The sequence below is a fragment of the Mesoplodon mirus genome (assembly GCF_964341445.2).
Source record: "Mesoplodon mirus genome assembly, chromosome: 14".
NCBI classification, from domain to species: Eukaryota; Metazoa; Chordata; class Mammalia; order Artiodactyla; family Ziphiidae; genus Mesoplodon; species Mesoplodon mirus.
The window spans coordinates 82,078,666-82,089,275 of NC_138990.1; positions in this window are offsets into that span (position 1 = coordinate 82,078,666).

The following is a 10,610-nucleotide window of genomic DNA, read 5'->3' on the forward strand; positions in this document are numbered from 1 at the left end:
CAAAGTTGTTATTATTCCCCACCTGTCTCTAGATCAATGCTTCTCAACCTTGGATAGTCATTACATATCTTGAGGAGCTTCAGACAATACCAATGCCTGGACACTGTGCCCAGAAAGTCTGATTCGTTCTTCCTAAACCTGAGGATTTTTTTTTAAACTCCAAAAGTGATGTGGAGCCAGAACTCAGAGCCACTGGTGTAGACACGGCTCTGGAGTCAAGAGGAACAATTCCCACTCATAACAAACACAGGGGAATCTATTTCTTGTGGTGTGGTCTTCTCTCTCCAAATAAATTAGAGAAGGGTTGACACTTTCTCATATAATACCTTTTCCTTTGCTAGAAATTGTTCACTGCCTGACTCCTTCAAGGGTCAGCCCATGATTTCAAACAACGTAGCAAAACCTTAGCTATCCAAACAGAGTACCTAAGACTCTAGGCAAAGAACCATACATGTGGAGGTCTGAGAACACTAACTTCCCAATAGGACCTCTTCAAATATTAATTTAGAAAACTTATTTGGAACAAAGAAAATAAAGGACAAACTAGAAGAGAAACTTTCCATTAAATTTCTCCAGTTTTGAGGTAAGTCATCTTAATTTTAGTACTATCAACATAACATTTTAAGTAGCATTTTCTTCCAAAGCTCCTACTCCCTTTCATTTGAATTTGTATAGTTGATGGTGAAAAATGGGCATGGTTGTACCCACCTTATAGCTGGAGAAGCATAGGCATAATTTCAGTGACTTATTTCAAAGTCAGCAGTCATTGACAGAATCAAAAAATCAAAGCTGGGCTTCCCTGGTGGCACAGTGGTTAAGAATCCACCTGCCAATGTAGGGGACATGGGTTCGAGCCCTAGTCCGGGAAGATCCCACATGCCGCAGAGCAACTAGGCCCGTGCGCCACAACTACTGAGCCTGCACTCTAGAGCCCGCAAGCGACAACTAATGAGCCTGAGAGCCACAACTACTGAAGCCTGTGCGCCTGGAGCCCATGCTCCGCAATAAGAGAAGCCACTGCAATAAGAAGCCCGTGCACCACAATGAAGAGTAGCCCCCGCTCGCCGCACCTAGAGAAAGCCCACGCACAGCAATGAAGACCCAATGCAGCCAAAAATAAATTAATTAAAAAATAAAATAAAATAGCCACAAAAATAAGTCGAGCAAAATAAATCCTGAAATTCGAAAGCTAGGTCTCTACGGTCTGTAAAGACAGCTACAAATTATATTTAGTTTCAGCCTTTAGTTTTACCATCGTTTACTTTCAAAACGAACTTTGTTTCATTTATTTATAATTTCCCTTTATCTTGATAGCAAATACAAATAAATCAAAACCACATAGCCAAATGATAGACACAGGGGAGATGTATAGGTGACTATTACTGAAGAAGTGTGTAGAACTTTTTTTTTTGGCTGCGTCGGGTCTTCGTTGCTGCGCGCGGGTTTTCTCTAGTTGCAGCGAGCGGGGGTTACTCTTTATTGCGGTGCGCGGGCTTCTCATTGCGGTGGATTCTCCTGTTGCAGAGCACGGGCTCTAGGCACGCGGGCTTCAGTAGTTGTGGCTCACGGGCTCTAGAGCACAGGTTCAGTAGTTGTGGCACACGGGCTTAGTTGCTCCACGGCATGTGGGATCTTCCTGGACCAGGGACCGAACCTGTGTCCCCTGCATTGGCAGGTGGGTTCTTATCCACTGTGCCACCAGGGAAGCCCCAGAACTTTCTTTCCTAGAAAGTTTCCAAGAGGATTTACAACCCTCAGCCCCCAGATACTCTGGACTAATAGAAATAGCAACTGAGACTCTTTCAGTGTAGTGACTCTATGTAGTTTCTAAAGATACTAAGTACATCTCACATAGATCTGTCTTGCATTGAGACAATACACATGCTTCACTTCTGCCCCTTCACCCCCCCCAAAGAAAAAATTGCTCAAAAAGGAGGGAATGGTGAAAATAAGAATTATTTCTCTCTCCTTGCTCTTGGTTTACAGCAGACACTAATGGCCAGAGTCCAAACCCAGGACGGTTATCAGATATAGTTTCAGGTTGGGGTTTCAGGTCTCAGTACCCATAAATACTGCTGGAACTTCTTGAGTACTGTTAAAGGAAGTTAGACATTGAGACTCTGGTGGCCATATACTTCATTATTGGGGGAAAACTATCCCACTTTCCAAAACTTCATTTCCACTAAGAGTTAAGTAACATAAGGTCAACCTGATCCATATCATATGTACATCAAAAGGCAATGATAATGTGCCAGTAAGAAATAAAATCAAGAAGGGTTCAGGTTCCAGGCACAACTGGAAGGTCCCAAACTCAACAGGGGAAGAAACACGTGCTCTGTTCTTCCATGATCCTCTGACAACAGCCCCAGGACAATACCCTAGCTTCACTCAATACTCAGTTTTCTGGACAAATGCAACCTTTCCATTCTTCAGTTAATATTTTATGTAACTCATTGAAGCTTTCACATAGACTAAATATATTTTGTCTAAAAATTAAAAGATTCTTTTAAAGTAGTATGTTGACAAATGTTTGGGAAAAAGGGACAGCTGTATTTTCACCTAAGCAGATTTCATATATCTGTACAAAATCATAAAATAAAATAAAATAAAAAACAAGTGTTTGTTACTTTGTCACTGCCTCAATCCCATTTCACATTTTCAGTTGGAGCTATATATCATTTGTAAGGTATGCTCAGTTCGGAACTAAAGCCATTGTAACTTTATAGAAATGGGATGAAATCTTCAAAGACACTCATTACTTGAAATCTGCTTGGTAAGCAATTTTTTTAAAGAAAAAGGAAAACAAATTCTTGTATATGAACGAGATCTCCAAACTCAATGGATTTTTCTCCAAGAATGATCTTTAAAACAGGGTATCAAGAAAATGACCTCTTTCCACGGTTCCTTGACATTCAAAATCTCTGTTCACAAGTTTCCTGCTAAACAAGTTTCTCTTAATATCTAGTTTGGCTCTTATTTTTCACTTTTAAAAACAGAAAAGTAATGGCATGGGAATTTTGAAAGATATTTTGTGACTAAAAGAAACTGGAATAGAACTTTACAATATGGCTTTGGTAATAATAAAGCATACATTTAATCTTTTATGTTACTACCATAACATACATCCAGTGATGAGATGTGTTGGCGTCTCACCTGCTTTAGTTACATATCAAGTTTTAATCACTATTTTCTCATCACCCACGAAATCCAAATAGCTTTCTCTTCATTTTTGCGAATGCAAAAGCAAAACAAACTCTTCTATGTTCTTTTGCTGCCACCTAGTGGCTCTGATCAGCAAGTGCCAGGATGACAAATCTAACTGAAGAGACAGAAACACACCTTCAAGAAAACCCAAAGCATGAAAATCCAAATTATGAAAAGGGATAAATGTCGAAGCAGGCAGTTACATGAAAAAGGTTTCCTTTATGTTGCATAAAGATTAAGGGAAAACCTCCCCTAGATTGTAATTTCAAGCAAAAATGGGAGCTCAGCACTTCACTCTTCCTAGACTCAGGCTGGTTGGGCGTCAGCGCGTAGTAGGCGCTTAAACACCTGTTTAGCCTAATCCGTTTCATTAAAATGCTTATTATAATCAAGTGGAAAAATAAAAAACAACGAAAAAGGTGTATTTGCATTTGAATATAAATGGATAACAGGCTCAAATAAAGTATTTTAAATGTTAGTCAATTATCTTTCAGTGAGAGGACTTCCTTCTCTCTCTCTTTTTCTTTGGCCTCACCGCCCACCATGAGGGATCTTAGTTCCCCAACAAGGGATCTAACCGGCGCCCCCTGCAGTGGAAGCGCGGAGCCTTAACCACTGGACCGCCAGGGAAGCCCCGAATACTTTTAAGGCGGTCTGAGCAGAAGAACAAATTGTAAAAACTGGTCAAAAATTCAGAATGATTTTCCCGTCGCGGACACAAGCGATAGAGCACGGGGTCAGAAATATGATATAGCTCCAAATCATGCTCCAAAGTTGGTGTGCAAATTTAACACCGAGACTACATAAACCAAAACTGAAACCAGCTTTCCAGTGTTTGAAAATTCAGTGTAGGTTTAGCCAATCAGCAAACAGCATCCATGACCCGGGTCCTCTCCTCCTGCGCAGCCCCTCTGTGTGCAGTTTCTGAGCGGGTTATAAAGTTCAGGTCAGAGACAGTGAGAGAGGTGCAGTCTCCAGCGTGGACTCACATCTTAGCCTCACTAATTATGTGCTCTTGGACATAAATACCCACTTCAATTGGCTTGTATAGATCACAGATGAGATAACACAAGTCTGCCCCAACCATGGCCAGGACCTGGTGTTTAGCTGCCACAAATGCCCACACATGGACCAGGCACAACCTTAATATACATACGCACAGAAAAACTATTATTCAGAGATGAAGGGATGATTGGAGAATCTTTTAATTCATTTGTAAATCATTTTTTAAATTTATAACCTATGCTTTAACTACAGGTACTAGTACAAAAACAGTAAACAATGAGCCTGGAATCCAGCGGTGAAAATGGCAATCCAGTAGGAACTTTAAGATATCACTTATTCCACTTTATCTTGATAAATGGCAAAAATATTTAAAACAATTGGAAAGGACAAAGCCCTAGTAAATTCAATTATGCTTCCCAACCCACATATTAACAAGCATTTCTTATTTCTCTCTAACAAAAAATATGTATTTGGGGAAGAGGATTCCTATGCTTTGCCTCATAGAAATTTGAATATATTGAAAATACCTTCCAATGAGTCAGGAAATTCAAAAAATGTTAAGACACATTTTAAAGGAAAGCCCAAGTCTTATTCAGAATGAAATGTTCTAGTTGCCAGCTTCTCAGGATGCAGCTCCTAGCTCCATCTCTATTTTATCATCAAGAAATGTAAGATTTTCTACCTCTCCTTTGATCACTTAAGTAATTGTTTTGCTTTGAACCCCTACAAAAACATATAGCAGAATCCACAAATAAAAGCTTTAAAAATAAATTCCACCACCACGAAATGCTGGCAAGACGTGGAAAAACAGGGATTCTTATTCATTGCTGGTGAGGATACAAAATGGTACAGCCACGCTGGAAAAGTTTGGCAGCTTCTTACAAAACTGAACATTACTTTTACCATATGATCCTGCAATCACACACCTTGGTATTTACCTACAGGCATTGAAAACGTATGTTCACACAAAAACAGGCACATGGATGGTTACAGCAATTTTATCCGTCATTGCCAAAACTTGGAAGCAACCAAGATGCCCTTCAGTAGGTGACTGGATAAATAAACTGTGGGACATCTAGGCAATAGAATATCATTCAGCACTAAAAAGAAATGAGCTATCAATCCATGAAAAGACATGGAGGAATTTAAATGCAAATTACTAAGTGAAGGAAGCCAATCTGAAAAGACTACATACATGATTCCAATTATATGACATTCCGGAAAAAGCAAAACTATTAAGACAGTAAAAAGATCAGGGGTTGTGAGGAGGAGGGGATGAATGGGTGGAACAGAGGATTTTCAGGGCAGTGAAACTACTCTGTACAGGACTGTCATGAGGGATACATGTCATTATATATTTGTCCAAACCCAAAGAATGTACAACACCCTGAAGGAACCCCAATGTAAAGCACGGACCCTGGGCAATAATGATGTATTTATGTAGATTCATCCAGAGTATGTAACAAATGTACCACTCTGGTGGTGGATGTCTGGTGGTGGAGGCAAAAGGGGGTATATGGGACCTCTCTGTGTTTTCTGCTGTGAACCTAAAACTACGCTAAACATTAAAGTTTATTAATTAATCTATTAAAAATTACATATAAGGGGGAAGGGGAGTACAGGCAACAAGGACATCTCGTACAATTATAGCTTAAAATGATTAATTCAAATATTTCTGTAAATTTCAAGGCAACACATAAGAACTAAGCTTAACAAGTCAGAGTCTAAGAAGATATGTATTAAGCTGTACCTGGTACCTCCCTTAAAGGATTAAAACACACATTGACACTATTCCCAAAAGCTGCTTTTAACATTTCTTTTCAATGTTATCTATTTAAATTATTGTAAGTTACTTTAAATGCCTAGCTAAGTGAGAGAATGAAATTTAATTACAGATATTTCCGATGCTATGTATCCAGGTATAATATAGCTAAGTATAATGTAGCTCAAATAACAACTTATGCTAAAATAAAAATTTAAGTAGTCGATAATTAAGGAAACACTATTAGGTTGGTCTTTATACTGTCTTCTACAAATTTAAAAAGTGATAGATAAAATCTAGCAATTCTAATTCCTTAAGGCTTAGTTTAAATTGTTTAGAAGAAATCCTAAGAAAGATTTTATATTTTGCTACACTTCTGACATATATAACTTCTGATACTGAACAATTAATTTCCATTACAATACAGTTAGATTGCAGTGAGAAAACAGATCCTGAAAAAAATATAAGCATGTTTCCTATGAACTAACCTCGCTTTATGAAAATTAGGTGCAATAAGATCCCTCTTCCGATTCGGCATTATTAAGACAATCAAGCAAAGATCCCACTATCACTTACACATAACCCTATTTTTGTGGTATCTCACCTTACCTTAAACAACATTTAGAAGTTTCAAGAGTGTAGAAAGCAGGTTACAAAAAGAGCCACTTTCAACTAAGAATTCTCATTTTTCTGGCTATATCTGAATGTAATTTGTCTAACATTAAAATTGAAAATAAACTGGGCCCACATGTAGGAAACTATTAAATGCCTACATTTTTATATACACATGGTGTTTTTTTTAAGACAATGAAATATCTGCTATTACACGTAAGCATGCTCATGTTATTTCCTTGTCATGGAAGGATTTTACTTCTTGCCTAACATCTCACGAACTGAATAAATAGCATTCACTAGGTTATCCGATTCTCGTGCTGCTTCTCTGAGCAAATGTTGATCAGTACAACTTCTTTTTCTCATTTCTTTTTACCGAAGAAACCATGCACACGACACAACAGAAAACAAAAAACCATTGCTCCCACTTTACTTCTGCTCATGTGAGGGATTATCACTTTTAAATAATTGGTCTTTAATTCTGGTGATTACCTTCGTAACACACACCTACACTGTATTTCATTGGCCCTCGTCTATTGACTCCCCAGCCTAAAAATGAGGATTTAATTTAGACCACTCCCCGTACCTTACTCCTTTACTCCTTCCAGTTTTTGACAGAAGAATGAAATCACTTTGTACACCAGAAATGAAATCACTTTGACTGAATCACGTTGCTGTACACCAGAAACTAACACAACATTGTAAATCAACGATACTTCAATTTTAAAAAAAGAAAGAAAAAATATAGCTATTACCCTTACAACTTACTTAAAATCACATTCACCCAACAGTGTCGTGCAGCATCCAGGTTTCCTGCCATGAGCGTGCCCTCTTCCCTCCCCTCCATTTCTAACTCACTTCTGTCTACCGTACCTTCACTTTTACATTATCGAAGTTGATTTCCTTCACATTCTTGTCTTCTGTTTAATCTACTGGTTGATTGTAAAAGCTGAAAACCAGTAAGCAACATTTACAATTTTTTTTAATTAAACTGGTCCCAAATCATTAAGATTAAAAACCCACTTCTGAGTTCTCTAATACCTAACTTTAAAGAAAAATAAAACTGAATAGTACACTACAGAGTTAAGAATTTGGGGGGGGGAAATGTTTTAGGGCTTTAAAAAAAATCTCTATACAGATGAATTCAATAAGCAATTTTTTAAGTGGTTGTGCTCTTGGATGAGCACAAATTACATACAACTTGTGTAAGATGTTTTATGTATTTATTTTCATTATTTGAACCTGACTGCTGTGTTATATTAGGAAGAGACCACATGGCACATAATTGGCTTAGTGAAAATCTCTCCTCCGTGGAAACCTGACAGGGTTTTCTTTCCTTCAGGGAAATGAGTTTCTTCAAACCAAGGTAAAGTTTACAAGATGGTACACTCAATCAAAACTAACAAAGTCTACTAGAGAGGTCTGAAAATTTTGGCTTCAGAAAGAGTATAACAGACCCTTGACGTTTCAAGGTCTAAATTTTGAGATCTTTGCTCCAATTCAAAAATAGTCCTAGATAAGTCTACATAGGTTCCTGGTTTTCTTCAGAATTACATTTTCATCTTGCGTCATGAAGTTTCTTTGCACATACTTTCACTCCAAGTTATAAATCTTTTTCCTTCTATCTAAACGGCCATTGTATTAGTTTGCTAGGGCTGCCATAACAAAGTACCACAAACTGAGTGGCTTACAAGACAGAAATGCATTTGCCTCACAGTTGGGGAGGCCAGAAGTCCAACATCACAGTGTTGGCAAGGTTGGTTCCCTCTGAGGGCTGTGAGAGAATCTGTTCCATGCCTCTCATTTAGCTTCTGGTGCTTTGCAGGCAACCTTTGGTATTCCTTGGCTTATAAAAGCAACACCCTGATCTCTGCCTTCATCTTCATATGGTGTTTTCCCTGTGTGCAAGACTATGTCCAAATTTCCCCTTTTTATAAGGACACCATATTGGATTAGGGCTCACCCTGTGGTCTCCTCTTCACTAACTACATCCACAACAACCCTATTTCTAAATAGGGTAATATTATGAGGTATTAAGAGTTAGGACTTCAGGCTTCCCTGGTGGCGCAGTGGTTGAGAATCTGTCTGCCGATGTAGGGGACACGGGTTCGAGCCCTGGTCTGGGAGGATCCCACATGCCGCGGAGCAACTAGGCCCGTGAGCCACAACAACTGAGCCTGCGCGTCTGGAGCCTGTGCTCCGCAACGAGAGGCCGCGATAGTGAGAGGCCCGCGCACCGCGATGAAGAGTGGTCCCCGCTTGCCACAACTAGAGAAAGCCCTCGCACAGAAACGAAGACGCAACACAGCAAAAATAAATAAATTAATTAAGAGTTAGGACTTCAACATATTCATTTTGGGGGAAAAATTCAACCCAGAGCAGCCATTTTTCACAGATAAAGTTTGACATCTCCTTATCACTATACACTGTTTGAATAACTGCTGAATTTCCCATGCTTGTAACAGAACTTGGCACACATGAGGAGTTCAATATATTTGTTGAATGAGTGAATAAATGAATGTGACTGCAAGTGAGGAAAAAAACTGTAGCTGTTGAGAGATTAGCTAGGCTAAATCATTAGCTGAACAAGGCCTTCCTGCATGGAATTTAGCAGGAATTAAGATTATGCCTTGGCAAAATTGCAAAATACTATATACTCCATGAACCACTAAAGTCACTCACACACACACACAAAAAAGTCACTCACCAATAGTGAAAATCATAAATGTTGAGACTCACAAATGTCAAAACCCACAAAACCCAGCAACTATTATACATATTTTTCCCCACCCCATATTGCCCCTCCCCACTGGCAACCACTAGTTTGATCTGTGAGTCTGCTTCATTTTTGTTTTATTCACTCGTTTGTTGTATTTTTTAGATTCCACAAGTAAGTGATATTTGTCTTTCTCTGACTTATTTCACTTAGCATAATACCCTCCAAGTCCATCCACGGTGCTGCAAATGGCAAACTTTCATTCTTTTTTATGGCTGAGTAGTAGTCCATTTGTGTGTGTGTGTGCGCGTGCGCGCGCGCGCGCACCACATCTCCTCTATCCAGTTATCTGTTTTTTGGGTTTTGGGGGTTTTTGTGGGTTTTTTTTGCCATACCGCACAGCTTGGGGGATCTTAGTTCCCCGACCAGAGACTGAACCCAGGTCATGGCAATGAAAGCTCGGAATCCTAACCGCTAGGCCACCAGGGAACTCACTCTATCCATTTTACCTGTTGATGGCCACTTATGTTGCTTCCATACCTTGACAATTGTAAATAATGAACATTGGAAAACTAAAAATGAAACTACTATATGATCCAGCAATTCCACTCCTGGGTACATATCCGAAAAAAACCCAAAAACTCTAAAAAAGAAACTAGCACCCCAAATGTTTATACATACTTTTAATGATTTCTTTCTTTCTTAAAGGAAAATAGTAAAGAAGGAAAGGATCAGAAATGGGATAGTAAATGATTTCAGTTTAAATAAGTCAAGGAATGTATTATTAGAGAGAGCAAAGGTCACTAAATGAAACAGTATCAGCCAGATACATTACAACATGGTCTACAGACCACTGCTATAGCACTAAATCAGAAATGCTTCCTTGTTATAATCATTCTGTTGTATTTTAATAATTAAACATCTTTGGACAAGGTCCAAGATGAATTATACACTATAGTAAATTGCATATAACAAGCCTCTATCCTTTTTACAATAACATTTTTCAACATAGGCTCTCAACAGGTAATACTCACCTAATAAGAAACTGAAGGTATTCTTTTTTATTTCTCCTAATCATCTCATTCAAATCCTATCACCATGAATTTCCTGGGTACTTGGCTTTAAAATACTGTACTACTATAAACTTTAAATTCAAGCCCTGGATAGGTCTACATTCATTTCAGCAGAAGCATCTTGAAATGCTGAATTATCATCTTCAATTTCCTTCAGTCATTTATTGTAGCTGCCAAACTGAAATGGCACACCTTAAAGGCAACACTAAACTGAAAGGAAATAATAAAAGAGTCTCTT